This window comes from Neolamprologus multifasciatus, chromosome 13 (genome assembly GCF_963576455.1).
Source record: "Neolamprologus multifasciatus chromosome 13, fNeoMul1.2, whole genome shotgun sequence".
NCBI classification, from domain to species: Eukaryota; Metazoa; Chordata; class Actinopteri; order Cichliformes; family Cichlidae; genus Neolamprologus; species Neolamprologus multifasciatus.
In genome coordinates this window covers 28,400,199-28,419,404 of record NC_140451.1, presented here as the reverse complement: position 1 = coordinate 28,419,404, position 19,206 = coordinate 28,400,199, and the positions used below count along the sequence as shown (strand labels likewise).

The 19,206-nt window shown below is 38.3% G+C and overlaps 1 protein-coding gene across 2 annotated transcripts in view; it reads left to right on the top strand.

Annotated features, from left to right (window-relative positions):
• cdh5 (cadherin 5) overlaps nt 1-19,206 on the top strand; it is a 73,010-nt gene that overhangs the window by 24,940 nt on the left and 28,864 nt on the right. The window contains exon 2 of one of the 2 annotated variants that reach the window (XM_085182278.1): nt 8,605-9,414. The gene's annotated coding sequence lies outside the window, so the exon portion shown is untranslated. Of the gene's footprint in view, nt 1-8,415; nt 9,415-19,206 lie in introns of those variants that run through there. The other variant, XM_085182277.1, reaches the window with a different exon arrangement.

Here is a 19,206-nt window from a genome sequence, read left to right as displayed (position 1 = left end):
CTCTCCAGCCTCTGGTGAGACCAAGGTGCTCCCAAACCAGCCAGAAGATGCGATTTATCTGCAAAAAAAAGCAGAAATAAGCTCCTGAAACCATCTAACCCAATACTCTCCACCCATTGACTACTCCTTGAAATCCTGTTTATAATAATTATGTACAGAATTAGTGACAGAGTGCAGGTCTTGCAGAGTCCAACACCTAGTGGAAACATGTCTTACTTATTGCTGGTAAGAGCTAAGATGGCTTGTGAAAAAAAGCTGTTGTTAACTGTGGTTTAGAAGATTTGTGTGTGTGTGTGTGTGTGTGTGTGTGTGTGTGTGATCTATGTTGAGTCAAAGGGGCTTTGGTGTTGTGTTCATAAATAGTTGGTTGAAAATGGACAAGGATCAAGATGGCTAAATGAAGCCAACACTGACTATAAATGGGAAATAGCCATCTGCTTTGTAGTAGATAATCTAACTTTATATTACTGTAAATATGTGTGTGTGTGTGTGTGTGTGTGTGGGGGGGGGTCTTCTGCATTAGTTACAGTTTATGTTATATAAAATATTTGGACCTAAGATTTGGGGGAAAAAGTAGAGATTTGAAAGAAACATCAGACATGGCATTTGATAATTCTTCCCAACTTGCTCTAGGAACGAGAGCCAAAATACAACATTTAGTGGAAATCAGGGCTGAGGTGCATAATTTGGGTGACTAGAAACATGGAGGCTATGAGCCTCTAATACAAGCTTGCCAGGACGAAGGGTCATCTAATCGCAGTATGTTTGACCTAAATGCACAACAGCTGCTAAGAATGATCTAACAGTAAAGATATGCAGCTTTTTCACATGAAATGAATCTGATGCAACAACACACCGAGGAGGTCTGTACAACCATTAAACCATTTCAGTCACTATGCTGAAATTTACTGACAGCCATTTACATAATGCTTTTCTAACAGCCTTTTTGTGGTGGTTAGGCGATTAACAAATGTGTTGCAGCATGACTAATGAATCATGACTGAATTTACATGCTGAAATGTATTTAGTGATCAGCTTGTGCAGTAAGCATTGAAACATTGTTATTCGGCATGGTGTGAGGTGGGCGTATAGCGCGGAGGATTTAACAGACTCTAGCATGTACGAGGTGTAATCTGCAACAAAATAAAGTAGTTTTAGGCTGATGATTTCAAGGTTAAACATTTCCAAATCAATTTACCCATTCAGGTCCTTAAAGTTACAAATCTAACCTTGGTGTCCTGACTTGAATAGAATTATTTTTATCTTTATTTCTTTCAGTAAGAAATCTTTTTCTAGCTTCATTTTGACTGGTGCAATGAAGATTTTTAATGTTCTTTTCAGAACTTGTTGCACTGGAAATATATTTTCAAAGTATTTGTTAGCAATATGAATGGGATTCAAATTATTTACTAAAGAGATAGGAAGGACTTCAGTAACGACTTCACAGTTCTTCAACCGTAGCTCCATGCTTTTGTCATCCTATGACATGCCTTTATACTCCACTTCACTTGTCAATATTCTGTATCTTCTTGGCAGGCTCTGTTCACAACCTGAAATCCTACACCTGATGATGCAAGCACTGGCCAAATGACAGCAAGAAAGACTCCTTCCAGTCACAAGAGTTGTAATCATTCTCTTTATCAGATAAAAATGTGAAAATTTGATGAGGAGAGATAAAGAAACTGCAGTTTTCCCCAATGAAGTCATCTTAAAATAAAACATTATATAAAAAATACATTTTAACGGTAACTGCAAAGCGTAATGGTGTATATCATATTTTGAAGTAGAGTAAAACTTTGGCTAGAGGCATAGTAAAAATTCACTCTGCCTGCCTTATTCTCTTGAAAGCAATATCTGTTGAACACCTTGAAGGGATTTCTTCAAGTTTGATGGAAATTTACACTCGCATTCAATGATGAAGTGATTAGACGGTAACAGGTCAACAGTCAAGGTCATCCCGTTCTTGCAAATGAGGTATCTCTGGGGAAGGGAATCTCAGTAATGCATCAAGAGAAGATTTTTTTTTTTTGAAATTGAAGTCAGTTGGGGTTTCTCATGTGATGTCAGAGATTGGTTCCCAACCATATCGGACATGATACAACCAGTAAGGAAACTTCTATCGCCCAACTACTTAGCAGTGGTTCCTGGAGCTTGCTGAGTGAAACTGGTTGCAATGAAGGTGCTACAATGAAAACCTTGTATTGATCGCTTGGTTGCTAGCCTATGGTTTTTTTTTTTCCATGTTTGTCTGCAAATACTTACTACTTCCTGAGCAGTATAGTAAAACTAGGACAAATGTCAACTCAAAGCAGAAATAGAGGTTAGCCTTCAAAGTAAGAGTTTTGCCTCAGCACTACAGCCCACATGTTTCACAAGCATATTTAATTGAAAGTCAAATGGTCACCATTATGGTCCAGTTTGTGTATTATTTTTCTCATATTTCACACTTGTCTATAAACAGTTTCACCGGTGTTTATAGACAAGCCAGTTGGTTCCAATTAAAATTTGTATGCAACAATATGCTTGTGACCAAAGCAGAAAAAGGATGTTTTTGCAGACTAGTTACAGAATACACATTTTTCCCTAGCAACAGATAGTTGCCAAGGGGTCACCGACTGGTCTCTAGGTTTCTGTGACTGGTGCTTTATTCACTTGATCCTATAGTCTCACCATGATTACATGTTGACTTCATGTGGTTAGTGGTCATATATATGGAAAACCTCAATAGAATTTAGTAATCAAATGTCAAGTGACCTCACAAACATGTTTTTCCTTCCTCAAGAAATTTCATGCAAATGTCTAATGATAATGATGTGATGATAGTTTATGTCCACATGATAAAAGGTCCACTTCTCTCGAAAAAATCTAATTCAATGCCGTTACTGTTCTCACACTACACTGAAAAAAAGGCCATGTTGGATTTACTTGATTCAATAGTGGACATTTGTTGCACACAAATGTTTTGCTTTGGCAGAAACCTAAACAACTGAGTTAAATCAACACAACTGTTTCATATTCAGTAAACCTGTGCATTTTGTGTTCATAAAACACGATTGAAACATGTTCAGATCAAGTAAGTTGAGCTCTTGGAATATTTTAATCCTTCACAATTTTGTCATTTTATTTCAACACTATTCAATAACTTTTATCCAAATGCTACTTGGTCACTTAAATACTACATGTTGTCTTCATATTACATAATGTTCAACAAAATCTACAGTCTGGTTACCATAAAAATTGAATGGATTTACAATGACTACCATCCTCCGGGTTGCAGGAGGGCTGGGAAATAACCCTGAAGTGATAGGTTACGAGGCAGGGTACACCCTGGACAGCTCACCAGTCTATCACATAGAAACAAACAACCACGTGCACTTACATTCACGGGTAATTTAGAATCACCAGTTAACCCTAACTCTAATAACTGCATGACTTTTAACTGTGGGAGGAAACCAGAATACCCAGAGAGAAGCCACTGCAAACTAGCCAGACTGTGCATTTGAACCCAGGACCTTCTTACTGTGTAGCAACAGCACTAACCACCATGCCAACAATCTAGGAAATACAGGAAAGCTATGATTTCCTGTATTTGATGCAGAATTTTTTTGTTTTTGTCCTCGACAGGTTAATCCACAATAAATAGCAATAGCATGCATTTGGTGTGTGTGTAGTTCTCTGCCTCTTATAACTCCAGTGATTTTCCTGCAGTTTGAAATCTTGTGCGATCTTGTGAATTTCATGAGTTCAGCAACTAACCACTCTTACTAGATTGCATCGTGTCATCTCAACAAGAACAAATTAAGTTTTTGAATTCCATGCAAATCCTACATGATTTAATTACGTTCAAAGAAACATGAAATTATTGTGTTCAAATTACAAGGTAGACTTTTTTAATGTAACAACCACCCAGAGGTGGCTGCTCGACTTGACTGAGATGGATGCCTTCCTGAAACCACGATCCAAAGAGTGCGAGACTAAAATCCCGTGCAGTGTCGCGGGATTTAACATTGCTATATTATTGACTTACTTCACTTGAACATGATATGAACAATTTAATCTACCCTCTCTGCATATCATGTAGTTTCTACACTACATAGTTACACTTAACTTTAAAGCATGAGGCAATTGTGTTAAATACACACAAGATGCTTACGTAAATCCAAGAGCTGGCCAATCCCTTTTTTTCAGTGTATACTTAAATTTGATTTGATACCGATTTGATGCCCACCTATTAAATTGCTTTAAATTCTTCTAGACTGTTGTCCACACTGACATGATGTTAAACTGACTGTTGGAGGCATAAATGCGTAAGGTGATCATTTTAGTTTTATGTGATAATTAGGTAATATTCTGATATACAGGATGGGCAGATGGGCAGATTACAATGCTCTAGTCTGTTGTTTTTCTAACTATGTGCTGCCTGGTGCTTATAGATAACAATGCAGGGAATGGAATTTGTTGTGATTCATGGTTGTATGGTTGTTTCTTATAATGAAGGGTTGAGGAGGATAAAATATGATGCTTGTCTCAAGAGTAGATGAAAACTGTCCAAAACAACAAAGAAAATAGAAATGGGAACTATAATTTAAAGGAAGATGCACTCTTTTAGAGAATGAGCCAAAGATTTGAGGCACAGAAAGCTTAACAAATACAGACATTTATCTTCTAAACTGCTCATTAACAAAATGACTTAATTTTTATGTCTCTTTTCAGTGTTTAGATAGATTTCATCATTCTTGCCCGCTCGACATAGCTCGTCATGACAATAAATTTCTATGTCGAGTGTAGGGCGCAGGAGGAAGATGTACAAAAATAAACATTTATTGCTAATAAGTCAAAGAAATACACAGTCCAAAATCTTCTAATCCAAGAAAACAGAAAAGGCAAAGTCCAGGGAATCAAGAAATCCAAAAATCACTAGAATCACAAGCTCAGGAACAAACTGCTGCAGATACCCAGCTAAATGGATGATGCAATACTGAACAAAGGAATTATAGAAGTATTTATAGACACACACTAATGGGGGGTTTAACATAGGAGTGTAAATTAAATGCAGATGAAACTAATAAAGAGCTGCTGAAAGCAATAAAGGGAAGACAGTCAGCAAGTAAAACTAAAACACGATGCTACAGAAAACCCACCACAATCTCAACGAAACAGAGACACATTAACTAGACTCCAAAAGTATTAATAATAAAGCTAGAAATTAATCAAGATTAAGATCAAACAGAACAACCAACAGAGACCCAAACTCATGGCTTCTGTATGTTGAGGTGGGACCAAACCAAGCAGAACCAAACCAACATAACCAGCAAATAAGAACTAATGCTGGATTTGCTTTGACTGACTGCTTCACTACAATAATGACAGCACAGTTGCATGCTTTGCTTACAATAAAAAATGATTGAGACAGCAGAGTATTTAAGGAAAGGTGTTAGCGCTGATGCTGGCAAAATGCTAAATACCAAATGCTAGTGTAGGTAAAAGATAAAAATAAAACCAAGAGACTGGTTTATCTGAGCAGATCTTAGCAGTGCATATGTCGGCGTAACCACTTTCACATATTGTGGTAGTAACATAATGATGTAGCATGTGTCTGCATATGTTACATGGTTGGTGTAGCCGCAGAGTCATGAAGCAGCAGAATTCATTGTGCAAAAATTACACAGATATAAATCAAGCCCAGTTGTGAGCAGTTTTTCTCCTAAAGAAGTCTTCTGCTTATAAATTAACAAACAAACAAAATTTACAAGTCCCTGTTGGCAGTTTTGAAAAACAAAAATTATTTGAAGGGAAAAAACATATGGTTCCTTACAGTACGAGCGTGGCTTTCAAACTTTTAATTTATTATTGAAAACTAAGTCAAAATAAATCGGGTGGATCTTCATTTAAAATAAATGCCTTGTTGACGCCTGTGGGAGTCAGCTGGACAAACTAAAAAGCCAATAATTTTCTCTGAAATTCTAACAACTTACTTTTACTTTTAAAAGCTGAATTTGCTTAAAGGTCAGCTGCAACTGAACCCTTAAAAGAATGATATTTGTGAACATTGTTGCTTTTAATCAGCAATGAGCAGTGGGAACATACTGGAACAGATAAGTAGGGAAAGTCCTGTGTCACGTGGACCCACCTTTGAGGTAGTGTTTTCAACAGGGATCTATATTTATAGGAAAAACATTATATGTGTTAATGATGAAAGTGGACCCTCTAGGCACATAGACACTATTTAAAAAACATCTGTCATGTTAGACATATTCCTCTCTTGCTCATCCTTCTCTTTCTTCCCTCTCAGTGCTCCTTGATGTTCAGCCCCCAATGGTCTTCTTCCAGTCAAACCACTAGTGGGGGAATATCGCCCGTTTCCTTACATGTCATGAGTGGAACGAGGATGCAATTTTTAGTGCCAAAGTGTTATTTAGGAAAGTAGGCCAAGAGCATGAGGATTTTTGAAAAGACAGAATGACAGAGATACACTGAGGGGTAGAGGGAAAGAGATGTGTAAACAAGAGAGTTTCCATCATATTTGTGACATTTTGTTTGTTTGTTCTTGAGACAACCATCAGTCTTGTACATGTCGCCTTGTTTACTGAAAGAAAACAGACAGCCAACACGAGGAAAAAATCTTCCTCTCTTATTCCTGCGCTTGTTGCCTTTATTCACGTACATCACTGCCTCTGCTCTGTAATACTGAGCCCAATTAATGGGTGATTTAAAGATGGTTATGATGTGAGCTTCCAAATGTCATTAAATGTTGCACACAATGTAAAGGATGCAATCTTAATTTTCATTAAATCTAACGATGGACTAACAAATAAAAATGACACATTTTAAAACACCATCATTCAAGCTTTCTTTGTTCCCCCTGATGTGCAGCTGCCATTCAAGTCACTAGTTTCTTATTTTTTATCTGTTTAAAATGACAGTCTTTCTCTCTCTCTCACACACACACACACACACACACACATACACACAGTCATTTTCCGACAGAGAAGGAGTGAAGCGGGTGAAAGATTTTCCCTGAAGGTTGATGTTACTTCTTGGTCAGAAACAAGAAAACACTTAGGAAGGGTGGTTCACCAGGGTTGAACAAGAATACTGAACAGAGCAGACAAGACTCTCGAGTGCAAAGGCAGGATGATGTTTTTATAATAGTGCAAGACCACTTCATCCTCCATTTCGATAATGGAGTGGAAAAAACTGCACACACAAGGTATTCACACTGCAAATTAAATGGCCAGAAATTTGTGCTTCTATCATTTTGATTGGTCAGAGTTTAGCCATCTCACACCTCTGCACTTCTTTTCTCCTCGAGCTTTTTGCACTGTTGCTGTGCTTCATGCAGTGCTGATGTCAGTTTTAGCAATACAGAGAAACTAGCAGATTTTTCATTGTGTTTGCATAGTGAAAAAAACTTAAATTAGGGCTGTGGGTGGGGCTGCTTTCTGAGGTGTGGCCTCATACATGACATTTGTCTGTTTTGTAAAGTCTGTAATCCTCATGTATAGAACATACACAGCAAAGGCTTCACAGAAAATCCTTCATTAATTATAGAAGTTCCTGATTAGAAGAAGCTTGCATTGTTTTTGTGAAGGCCGTCTGTTTCTTATTTGAAAAGCAATGACAAACAGTCCTTTTGTCTTAAAGTTTGGACTGTGTCTAGAGAGAAAAAAAATAACAGTATTGCCCTCACTAATCAGATCAGAGAACAGAGAACTGAGAGCAAGAGAGAGACTGTACATACACAAGTGCTACATAAAGTAGATTTAAAGTAAATGTTGATGTATGATGTCTGGAAAAGCTGCTCCCAGATGAAATGACAATATTTTATGTAGAACTGAGCTGAAACTGCAAAATAAAATATAAAAGAAACAAGAGACAGAGCAAGCGGGGAGAATGAGAAAAAGATGAGGGAAAAAGAGGGAGGGAGGGAGGGTGAGATGGGAGTGAAAAAGAAAGGCTGGACTGCTAGTGCCACAGGAGAGGTTTCAATTTAAAAACACACAGCCGGCTTTCCTGTCCAATTCGCCAAATTACTGACGAACAACTCACCCCCGAAGAGACGGGGGGAGTAAGATAAGGAGTGTGTGAGCGTGCGTGCGTGTGGCAAGGCGTCCCTCTCATCTCATTTTCGAGCTTAGACGACATCTCTCTGTCAGATACACTCACACACACACACACACACACACACACACACACACACACACACACACACACACAAAGTCAGCCCTCTGAAATATTTACTAGCCTCATGTGGGGAAATCTCTGAGGATTATCCCCAATAACCTGTTTAACTTAATCCTTATCTCACACACATGAATAATAAATCTCTCCCCCACTCCCCGGCGCTCTCCCGCTCTCTGAGAAGGACCGAGAAGTAACGCCTCTCTCACCTTACTCTCCATCACCCTCCCTCCCTTCTCCTATCTCACACACTCACTCCATCTGCTTCATGAACATGAGCCGGCTGCTTTCTCTGCCTCTCCTAGTGTTTTTGAGCTGTTTTGACATATGCACTCCCTCTCTGCTTCTCTTGCTCTCTCCCTTTTTTTCTGTCTTTTCACCAATCCACCCCATACCTCCATCTCTTTCTGTTTTCCCCTCCAGGACAGGAAAAGGAGCAGTAGCTGGGAGCACCAGCGGACAACACTGACCAGAATAACAGGAAGAGGAAGTGGGCAGTGACCTGTGTGAGAGAGGACTGCGGTCAGACAGCTGTGGTTCACCATTTTTGGGTCTTGGATGAGAAAACCACATCAGAGGGGAGAGAGGAAAAGAGAACAGGAGAGACTCGAAACCTGTTGGATTCACACCTGCGGAAAAACCTCGACAACCTGAGAAGAGAAAGAGGGTGACAAAGACATTTTGGGGTAAAAACTCCACTGTTGGAGTAGCTGGAGCTTTTACTTTTTTGATAAAAATCTTACTAACTAAGAGACAACTGTAATACCCACTTGAGTAAAAACTGATAATTATCTGATGAGTGGTTTTTTTATATATTTTATTCTCAGTTTTTCTTTGGAAATCCATCTCTGGGATACAACTTAAGAGGCATCAACCCATTTTTCATCATCACAGACTTTCTTATCTCTCTGGCAGTCCAGGAAGGGATTTGTACAGAAGCCTAGTAAAAATCTAACAAAGAGAGAAATCCCTGCTTGTACACCTGCTGCTCTCGTTCTACATCAGGGGGAAAAAAAGGAGTACGAGAGAGGAAAAGAAGTAGTCGTATCAGTAGGTGGTTTTTGCCTCTGTTCAGCTCATGACCACCCACCAACCACTGATTTCTACCTGCGAAATTAATAAAGCATAACTCCAGTCGGAGCAAGTGAACACGTTGAAGGATTTGGGCTTCATTTTATACCTCGACAAAGATCTGAACAGCAGTTCTGCCTGGCTTCGACTTAAGTTTGACTGGTAAGTTCTCTTTTTATGTCTTGGAAAGAAAAATACTGTGCATGTGCGTTATATACGTGTGTGTCTGTACCTGAATAATGAGAATGTGAGTTGGTGAAGGGTGTGCGCTTTCATGTTCAGCAAATGGAAAGTGTGAAGCAGTTCTTTCTGATTGAAAAGCAGTGCACTGCAGCGTACCCAGAAAATGTAGCCCAGATCCCTTTAAAACGCTACAGGCTACTTTCCCATTCACTCCAGGGTGAAATGCTCATGAATACTGGTAAAACTGCCTCCAAGAAGGTACAGAAATAACTGAAAATGATGGTTATAACCCCTTTTAAGGACATGCTGTCAGCCCCCGTCACTGTTCACATATGCTGTGGCAATGATCTCGGACAGCTCTGTGTAGATTTGAATGCTTTAATTGAGTGCTGTTCTCCCCCCCAGAGGCTGCACTGTCATTCCTGGAGACAAGAGGTTATAACCATTAAAACAATACAGGATGATCCGGAGACACAGCAGGAAAAAAATTAGAACCAATCTCAGTTCACCGGGTGGTCTTCAGTTATTCAATTTTGAGGAGTTAAACAATGAAAAAAAAAAAACTTAACTGTCAAGCTGATGTCAAGTTCATTTGTGATTAAATATTGATGAAACAAAGTATGACGCACATCTAATATTAAAAAGTAGCGTAGCTCTTGTCAGTTGAGTGGTGTCAATTTGTGAGCAGAAGACTTCCTTGCGTTATAGTGAGTTTAGGCTCCCTCTTATCAACCTTTCATGCCAAACTGCACATGAAAGGATAGAGAAAATAACACCTTACAGTAACATTTTAATTCCTATTGGGTTATTCAGAGTGTGCTGTAGTTGCCTGTGGCTATCATTACCCAGACAAAGTGTTTCTGTGTACCTGCATATATGCCCTGTATATATGGGAACAGTTGTTTTGTAGTACTCTGGATCTATGGCTCAAAGTCATAGAAGTGATTTGATTTGTTTGTTACACTGAAAGCCGTTGATGCAACTAAACCCAGTGGTCTAATTCCTGGAGAGAGAAATCCTTTGGGTGCCATCTGGGAGACTTCACCCTCCCACACACACACGCACACACACACACAAACACACACACAAGATTCATGATTAGAGCCGTTCATTCATTCAGATATGTCAGTGTGGTTGACAAGCTGCCCAGCTGTGGCGATGTTAGCTCAGCTGAAGTTACTGATTACTACTGAAAGACCCAGTTAAGGTTTCACTTAAAGGGACTGACCTGTATTCTTTGTTTTACACAGTATACCTTATTCCATTGTGTATCTGCACAATGTCATTTGTTACTTCAGATTTTTTGAAATCTTTTTTGTTTCTTTTTTGTGGTTGCTTAAGAAACTGATTAATAGGAAAATGCCATCAATAAAATTAAGAATAAAAGGGAGGAATAATCCAACTGGTCTCCAGCTCGCACACTACTATGCCCACTGTGGGGAATTAAAAGCTTTCCAGTGCAGCAAACTGATCTGATCTGGCAAATCAGCATTCATGTATTTATTGTTTTTACATTCAGTCAGCACCACTTAGAGTTATGGAGTATTTACTGGAGATGAAGCTCGATTTTTGAGAAATAATTAGATTATAAATATTGCTCATAGTATTTTTTGGTCATTTAAATTATGTTTAATATGAAAGGAAACTCATATGTCCAGTATTTAGACTCATTTATTTTTGGTTATCTGCTATGTAGTGCTGTAGTTGCAAAATTTGCCTTCAGCAGAGGGGCTGACAGCTGAGTCCAAACCAATGAGGATAAGACTTGAGGCTTTAAATTACTTTCAAATGACTGTTTGTTATCACCATCGCTTATACGCTGGCCAACATCAGTCATAACCAATTCACTGTATGGAAATGGGATTTGTCTGATGTGACCCAGTGACTGTGTCAGCGAGGACGCTGTGTTTGTGTGTGTGTGTGTGTGTGTGTGTGTGTGTGTGTGTGTGAATGACTCCTGGTGTGACTTTCTGGCAGACAGATTGTTAGAAGCTGCTCTGTGATTAAACCTGTTTTAATCTCTACAACACACACTACACTATTCAATAGGCAAAGATCACAGATCTGTGAAATCACTCTGCATTCCTAGTGCCCACAAATAAACAACCTCTTGATTTTAAGGTGACAAAAACGGCTAAAAAAAAGCTAAATAGTGTCAAACACTGATATTTGTGTAACACAACCTAAAGACTGATGGTGATGTGTTCATTAAAAAGAAACTAGTGTCCCTTTGCAGGTATAATTTGTTATTTAATGTACAAAATATGATTAAAATATGCAAACTTGGGGAAGACAGAACAGATAAAGACATGAATTTAAATGTGATCAATAATATCAGTAAAGTGAGATAGAATTCATTAAAATGCTTTCGGCTCTGCTTTGCTTTTCATCAGCTCTTAGCTATGAGAATTGGTTCAAAAGATTTGGAGTCCAAGCAAATCTCATACTAAACCTGCTTCATTTTACGATAATGTCTCCATGTTAAATAAACCAGCTGATAACTTTAATAGATTACCATGTAAATGCCACTTACATGATCCCGCTTTTGCACACAAACGTTTAGTTTTATTTTAATTAAAGGTACAGATGATGATTATCCACAGCAAAGATATGATGTCTATGTGGTGATTTGTTGTTGAGATCTTTTGCTTCAACACAAGCATTGGACAGATGTTACTGAATGTTGATTTTATATGCTCAAGTTATGCATATTGAAATCATAAATGAGTTACAATTTCATCTGTAGACATGTTATTATATTATGGCAAAAAGAATCTGAAAGGAATCATCTGAAAGGGGCGATCGTGGCTCAAGAGTTGGGAGTTCGCCTTGTAATCGGAAGGTTGCTGGTTCGAACCCCAGCTCGGACAGTCTCGGTCGTTGTGTCCTTGGGCAAGACACTTCACCTACCGCCTACTGGTAATGGCCAGAAGGGCCGATGGCGCGATATGGCAGCCTCGCTTCTGTCAGTCTGCCCCAGGGCAGCTGTGGCTACAACTGTAGCTTGCCTCCACCAGTGTGTGAATGTGTGTGTGAATGGGTGGATGACTGGAAATGTAAAGCGCTTTGGGGTCCCTAGGAGGGACTAGTAAAAGCGCTATACAAATACAGGCCATTTATCATTTACCATTATATCATCATCAAGGATCTTACTTAGTCAATTTAATACTGGAGGAACAGATGCCAATTCTCAAGACCAGGTTGGTTTTAACAACTAAAAAAAGCGATGTGATTTTAGAGCGTTGGAACTAGTTAAACTTGAATGGACACATTTTTATCTTAGTCATTTTAAATGTTTTAGTTATTGAGTGATATGTTTTTATTGATTAGCATTCAAATATCTCAGTGAAGACAGAACAAAGATCTACCACAAAGCAAGAAAGCATGAGACAAGGCTAATCAAAAGGTATTGGCTGAAGCATTTGCTTATTACGCCAACCCTTTTAACAAAAGATCTTTTAGCATGCAGCTCCTGTACACAGGGCTCGAAGCAAATAATAAAACAAAGCAAAAACAAAACAAACAAACAAACAAACAAGAAAAAAACAAAAAAACAAAAAACTTTCCACCTTAGATAAGTAACTACATCAAGTTACTTATCTACATCATAAATTACATCAGTTATTTAGTTATGAGTTATTAGGTTAAGATTTGTCTTCAGATTTCCTGCCCATTAGAGGTGGTGTTTTGAGTCGCGGAGCCATCCTATCACTGTGGCACCCTTAATTAAAACTTTTGGTTTAGGATAAGTAAAAGACAAAGATAGGAAAAAGTAGAAGTAAACTTGGTAAGTGTAATTAACTTCTTGCAAATCCAAATCTGCCCGAATTTCTTTGTGAGAAAAAGTCATTGACTCAAATCCACCAAGTGTCAAGATATGCTGAATGACAGACTGAAGGAAAGACAGATTTCTTGTCCCACCATAGTGAGAAAGGATTAAATCAAATTATATTTCCATCTTCAAAAACACAGACGCGACAACGGGACTTCAACGTGAACTTCAAATACCCTTCAGCGACCGCTAGGATTATGAAGTCTTGTTGACTCGCTTCTGTGCTTTAGCCTTTGGTAGACTGAAGAACTAGGTCAGACCTGTCTGCCAGTCACAAAACATCCCGGAGAATGACAACTGTATCTCTGAGTCTGTCTGTTTCTGCTCCTCTGTCACACTCACACACACTCACTTGCCTGCGGACAATGTACAGATGTAATTACAGATATTCCTGAATGTTATTTATTCTTCATAGCTCCGAAAGATGCCTTTGATAAATGATGCCATAAATAACTTTGTATAATCCTCAAGTGAGATGTGTGTGCCTGACACTTGCAGTTTACAAAGTGATTATTATATAAGCTTATATATATACTGTCATGTATTTAAAAAAACAAACAAACATACACTTAAAGTGAAAACTCCTGTAACTTTTCATACATCAATCTGCATGTCTGTTTTTACATTTTTAATTCAAAGAATTAAAAAACTTGAGTTAAACTATAAAAAAAGGGGTGAACTTGGGTAAACTGGGTGCACTGGTGTGTTTATTTATCCGGGTTCTTATAAGGTGCTAGATCTGCTTTTAAGGTGAGACAGAGAGAGTATGGGGGTGGAGAAAAGGAAAGGGGGAGAAAAAAGGTGAGAAAAGGGAGAAGGAATGATAGACGGGGATAGAAATAGACTGTATGAAAACAACATGCAACTTTCACCTTGAGAGATACAACAAGCCATAAGTGGAGACTTTTAAGAGGAAAAATGTATTGAAAGCACTGTCAGAGAAAAGAAAAGAAAGAAGACGTGGAGGGAAGAGAGACAGCGAGGTGTCAACGGGCAGAAAGAGACGGGGAAACTAAAAAAGGAATGAAACAAAATACAAAATGTTAGTCAAACACAGTGAGACACTGAGTCTGAAACTGAGACAAATGTACAGTCAGCAGCAGGAATGAATACCAGGAAGGGTGTGTCCACTTACTAATGATGACCCCACATTAGTAGACCCGACAGCATTTCCCAGAAGGCATTGTGTTTACACTTCCTGTTTGCTGATAAAGAGAAGGAGGAATTGCTGTTTCAAAAAAAGAAAAGCCCCTTTGGGGAAAACGCCCCCAACAGATTTTTTCTCTGTCAGAAATAACTGTGAATGAACGTGTGACATTTCTGTGTAAAATTAAGTTGTGATGGTGAGATATTTGACTTTTATCTTTCTTTTTTCAGTATGCAATCACAGCTAAAGGTCAGCTTTGTCAAACAATTATTATTATTCATCTGAAGCTACTTTTAGTAGCCACAGTGTGAAGCTCCACATGTTTAATCTGGGAGATTTTTATACAGAATGCCTTTCCTGACACAATCCAGGGGACTTGTGTTTCCTTCCATGACTGAATTGGGGATCATTCGGTTATTAGTCAAATGTGTAAATTATTACACTGTGGGGACACTTAAATAAATAAATAAATAAATAAAATACAAGGGCAGCATTCTAACTACTGGTCGACATTCTAAGGTGGAAATGTTAAAGGTAATAATGATTAATGGTTATTAGTAATTAATTATTAAACTCCTTTATATTTGTGGTATATTAGTTCATATTGGCTAAACATACAACTCACAAAATGAACAAGTAGGTGTGAATCACAGGACTCAAAATAACGCCAATCTCTGATTCGGTCTTTTACTTTTAAGTACTCACTAAATTATGAACTAAGGTGGGGATTTACCCTTCACAATTCCATTAATGTTTGAGTTGTCAGTTTAAAAAGTCCCCCTGCTGCTGCTGAGACTAAGGTGAAGCAATTCTTTAATTTTTTTTAGTGCTTATTTCAACTCTATTGCTCAGGAATAACATAAATAAAGTCAACAATTGTTTAAGTAAATATTCGAATAGTTAAGTAGCTCATTTTGCCATCAAAATACACTGAATGAGTCGCAGTCCTCTTAAGCAGTTATGGGACAAATCACAGGTTTGGTCACCTAAGAAGTTTTGTTATGTTATGTTATGTTTGTTATGTATTTTAAATTTGATTCATTTATGGTGTTTGTGGAAATTTAGGGAGGGTTAATAAGTTTGATTAACTCTCAAATATTTTTTTTGCATTATTTTATTTTGTTTTAATGTAAAACATTCTTCTTCAAATTGTAGGTAAGGCAAGTTTAGTGAGTACAGTTTTTTGTTTTAAAGGCAACAGAAAGTGTGATTGCTTTCTTTGTTCAGATTATGTCAAGAAGAAGCATAGAAGCTGACAAACTAAACAAAGGTGATACAGTGATTAGAAATGTACTGTTAATATATGATTTACTTAAGATGTAAATGTTTGAAGGGACCAAATGCATATTTTTTTTTCCAGTTTTTCAGAGGAAAAAAAACTTAAATGGATCAGAAATGGACAAAATTTGAAAGCAGAAAGACAGATTAGCTAAACGTGCTGAGGTCAAAATAGAAGAAAGGAAAGAAAAACACTATTAAAAACATCTGAATTCCCACAACTCAGCTCTTCATATGATTCCTCATGTGGAATTTCATGTTTTAACTTTTTAAACAAGTTATAAAGGAGAAAGTTAGCTAATTCTCCTTTAATGGACCCTTCCTTCCTCAAATCCTTGAAAGGAATGAGGAGCGGAATGAATGGGAAATAAATCACCTTGTCATCCATTTACAGATTGGCATTGTGACATCACACTCACCCCTGAAATATAATTAAGATAAACTTTGAGATGTAATGTATTGCATGAAAATAAAAAAGGGGCAATATTTAATAGTTTCAGACTCTTCTCCTCGTGATCATCATTGACATTTTTTTCTTGTCAACTCTACATAAGAGACAGCTGTAGCAGCCGTGCATCATTCATTGGTTTGTGGCCCAAACCGATGTTTCAAAACCTCAAGGCTGGCATATTTGTCACGTTGGAGCCAGAAGTGATCATACTTGGAATGGGTTGCTGTTATCAGCTAACAAGCTTGATTGGCAAGCTACAGTAATAGACTGTAGGGCTTCATTCCACAGACAAACACACACATACTTGCTAATTAGTGCAAAATTCATTTTCAGTTACCACAGGTCTAGAAACCTGAAGCAACCAGTGTCTAGACCTGACTGACTGAAAGTGGATACTGGAGATTACTGGCATTTGCTTTTAAATCAGTTGCTAAAGCTCCATTCACGCAGGTCTAGAGACCAAAGGACTGTTTTCTGTGACCATTTGGCAAGTGGAAGGTAGAAGCTTTTGGCTGTCGCTAGCAATAAAATTGGTCTCAAAGGGGTTTAAGGTGCTTCACAGAGACCTCCTTGGCAGCTTTGCCATGCTTGTCGTTGCCATGGTTTCCCATAATTTGCATGGAAGATGCTGACTTGTCCGCAAACAAAAAATGAACACTTTAGTAATTCAAATTAGAAAAGGTGATGCCTAACAGACAGCTACTTGCCACAGCTGCCTGAACCCGAAGATCAAAGTCTTCCTCATTTTCGGGGGCTGATCCTGACAGGGGTCACACCAGCGGATCACTTGCCTTTATCTCACACTCTCCCTTGTATCCTCTGATGTCACATTTACCCATCCGTCAGTGTTTCTAACTTTAGGTGTTTACAGGTGATTATCATCAGCCTATGTGATTGATGATTGGGGGACATTTCCAATAAGGCAAATGTAGGTTGCCTGATAGATTTAAAACTGCCATCACAGGCAAATTTAAATGTAGCGACACAAATAGTAATTTTATCAAGTCAAATCACCAAATACCTGGATTACTGCTTTAAAATAATAGTAAAAGTAATAAAAAATATTTACTTAGAAAATAGAATAACAGTGTTATGGAAAACAGATGCTGAAGCTACTTAAAGGTAACAAAAATCATAAAGCAAAAGAAGGTTAATAGCAAGTGAAGGAGGCAACATTATTTCTCAGTGGTATTAACTTTTAATTGAGTTTTGATCTCACTGTGTTTATTACCTGCCCACGGGGACAGACGTATGGGGATCCACAGCCAGGAAAAAACAAATATTTATTAGCGCTGCACAAATGCACTTTTATGAACATGGTGCTCAGATGTTCACTCAAGTCTCTGTTAGACTGCAATAGAACACAATGCACTTCTGTTTAATTAATTTAGTCCTGAAAGGAAACTAAAGAAAGAAAGCACAAGAGAAAAAAATAAAACCCAAACAAAGGGACGTCAACTAAAGGCCAAAAAACACTACTAAGTCTTTGTCTGAGCTGATTTGCGGGGAGCCGTGTGAAGAGGTCATGGGAGGTCAGCGAATATGAGATTAGACCATTAGAGTGAGGAGACTTTGTGCCAGTATAATCCCTTCATCATAATCTTGCTTTCTTCCTCCCTGCTGCTAATGGCTGGAAGACAATAAGATGCACTAATCTCTGCTGGGATGGCGAGGGGCTGTGCTGAAATATCTACTGAAGTACAGAGTGCATATAGACTAAAGTGTTTTGAAGATTATTTCCCTGGCATTTCTGCTTTATTAGATAGGGCCCAGTGGGGGGAGACAAGAACGATGGGGAAGACAAACACAGACAGAGAGGGTGAAACAGTATAAGAAAGACTGGCAACAAAAGTGAAGATTTGCTGCACTGCTGGTGTTTGTGTACCAAATACACTTTCATTTTGGTTAAATGGTGTTAAATGCCTTGAAGGCAGGAAGAAGTGATGCAACGCACTGAAACGCCTTCCAACTTGTAATCAGTCAAAAGCCATAAATCAAACGCGGTGACAGTTGGGCCCAAGTTTTTACGATAAATGGAAGCAATTTTGAATTTGATATAAATGAATCCAGTGATTGCTGTTGTTCATGATTAGATAGCTTGGGTCAAGGTAAATGCGAATCGCTTGCATGTGTTACAGTACACACCACGTCAATGGTTTATGATGCAATCTATGAGTGAAGTGGTGGGAAATGCGAGAAAACAGTAAGACTTACAAGTGTTGGAAAAAAGCTGAGGTATGTAAAATGGTCAATATCAGTTAATACTGGTAATATCGCTCGACTGAAATCAGAAGCGATGAGTGAGGGTTTGCACTCTCATAGTGTAGTGACTTGTCAGTTACAAGGTAGCCAGTCCCTACTTCATATCCTGCTTTTTCGCTTATCTAACTTTGAAAGGAACCATCATTTAAATATTAATGTCATTCTGGAATAAAGAAGATGTGAAACAATTGGGACCATGAAGACATCAGGATAATGCCTACTGAAGTCAAAAATCAAGTGAGAATGTTTTCTTGTTGACTTCTATAGGATTGTCTTTTCACAACCAGAGCACTTGCCCCTGCTGGCAATGAGAAATAATGCAGGTTTAAGGCTTTTCTGCATTAGTTTAACTCTTTAGATCTGAAGGTTGCGTCAGTCTTTTCCGTGCAGTGTATTATAAATGTCTTTAATCCCATTGTTTTTCATATTTTTAACTACACTAGCAGCATGATTAACTTTCATGCATCAGAATGAATTGCAATGCAAAGTCTCATATATATTAATTAGAGATGGTCCGATCCGACCCGATACTGACCTAAATTACTGGATCGGATATCGGAGAGAAATAAAAAATGTAATCCGATCCATTAAATATCACGAAAGCACCTCACAAAACTTGCGACATGGCGTAACTCAGCTCATAACCTTAGCAGTAGGAGCAGTATGCATCACGTGATTGAGCGGCTATGGCTTGTGAGACCTGTCAGCGGTCTGGTTGAGCATTTGAAGCGGCATTTCATTTATCGAGAAAGTTATCCCAGAGGGAAGTAAAGCAAGTGTGTAAGTTCATCTCTGAATGTT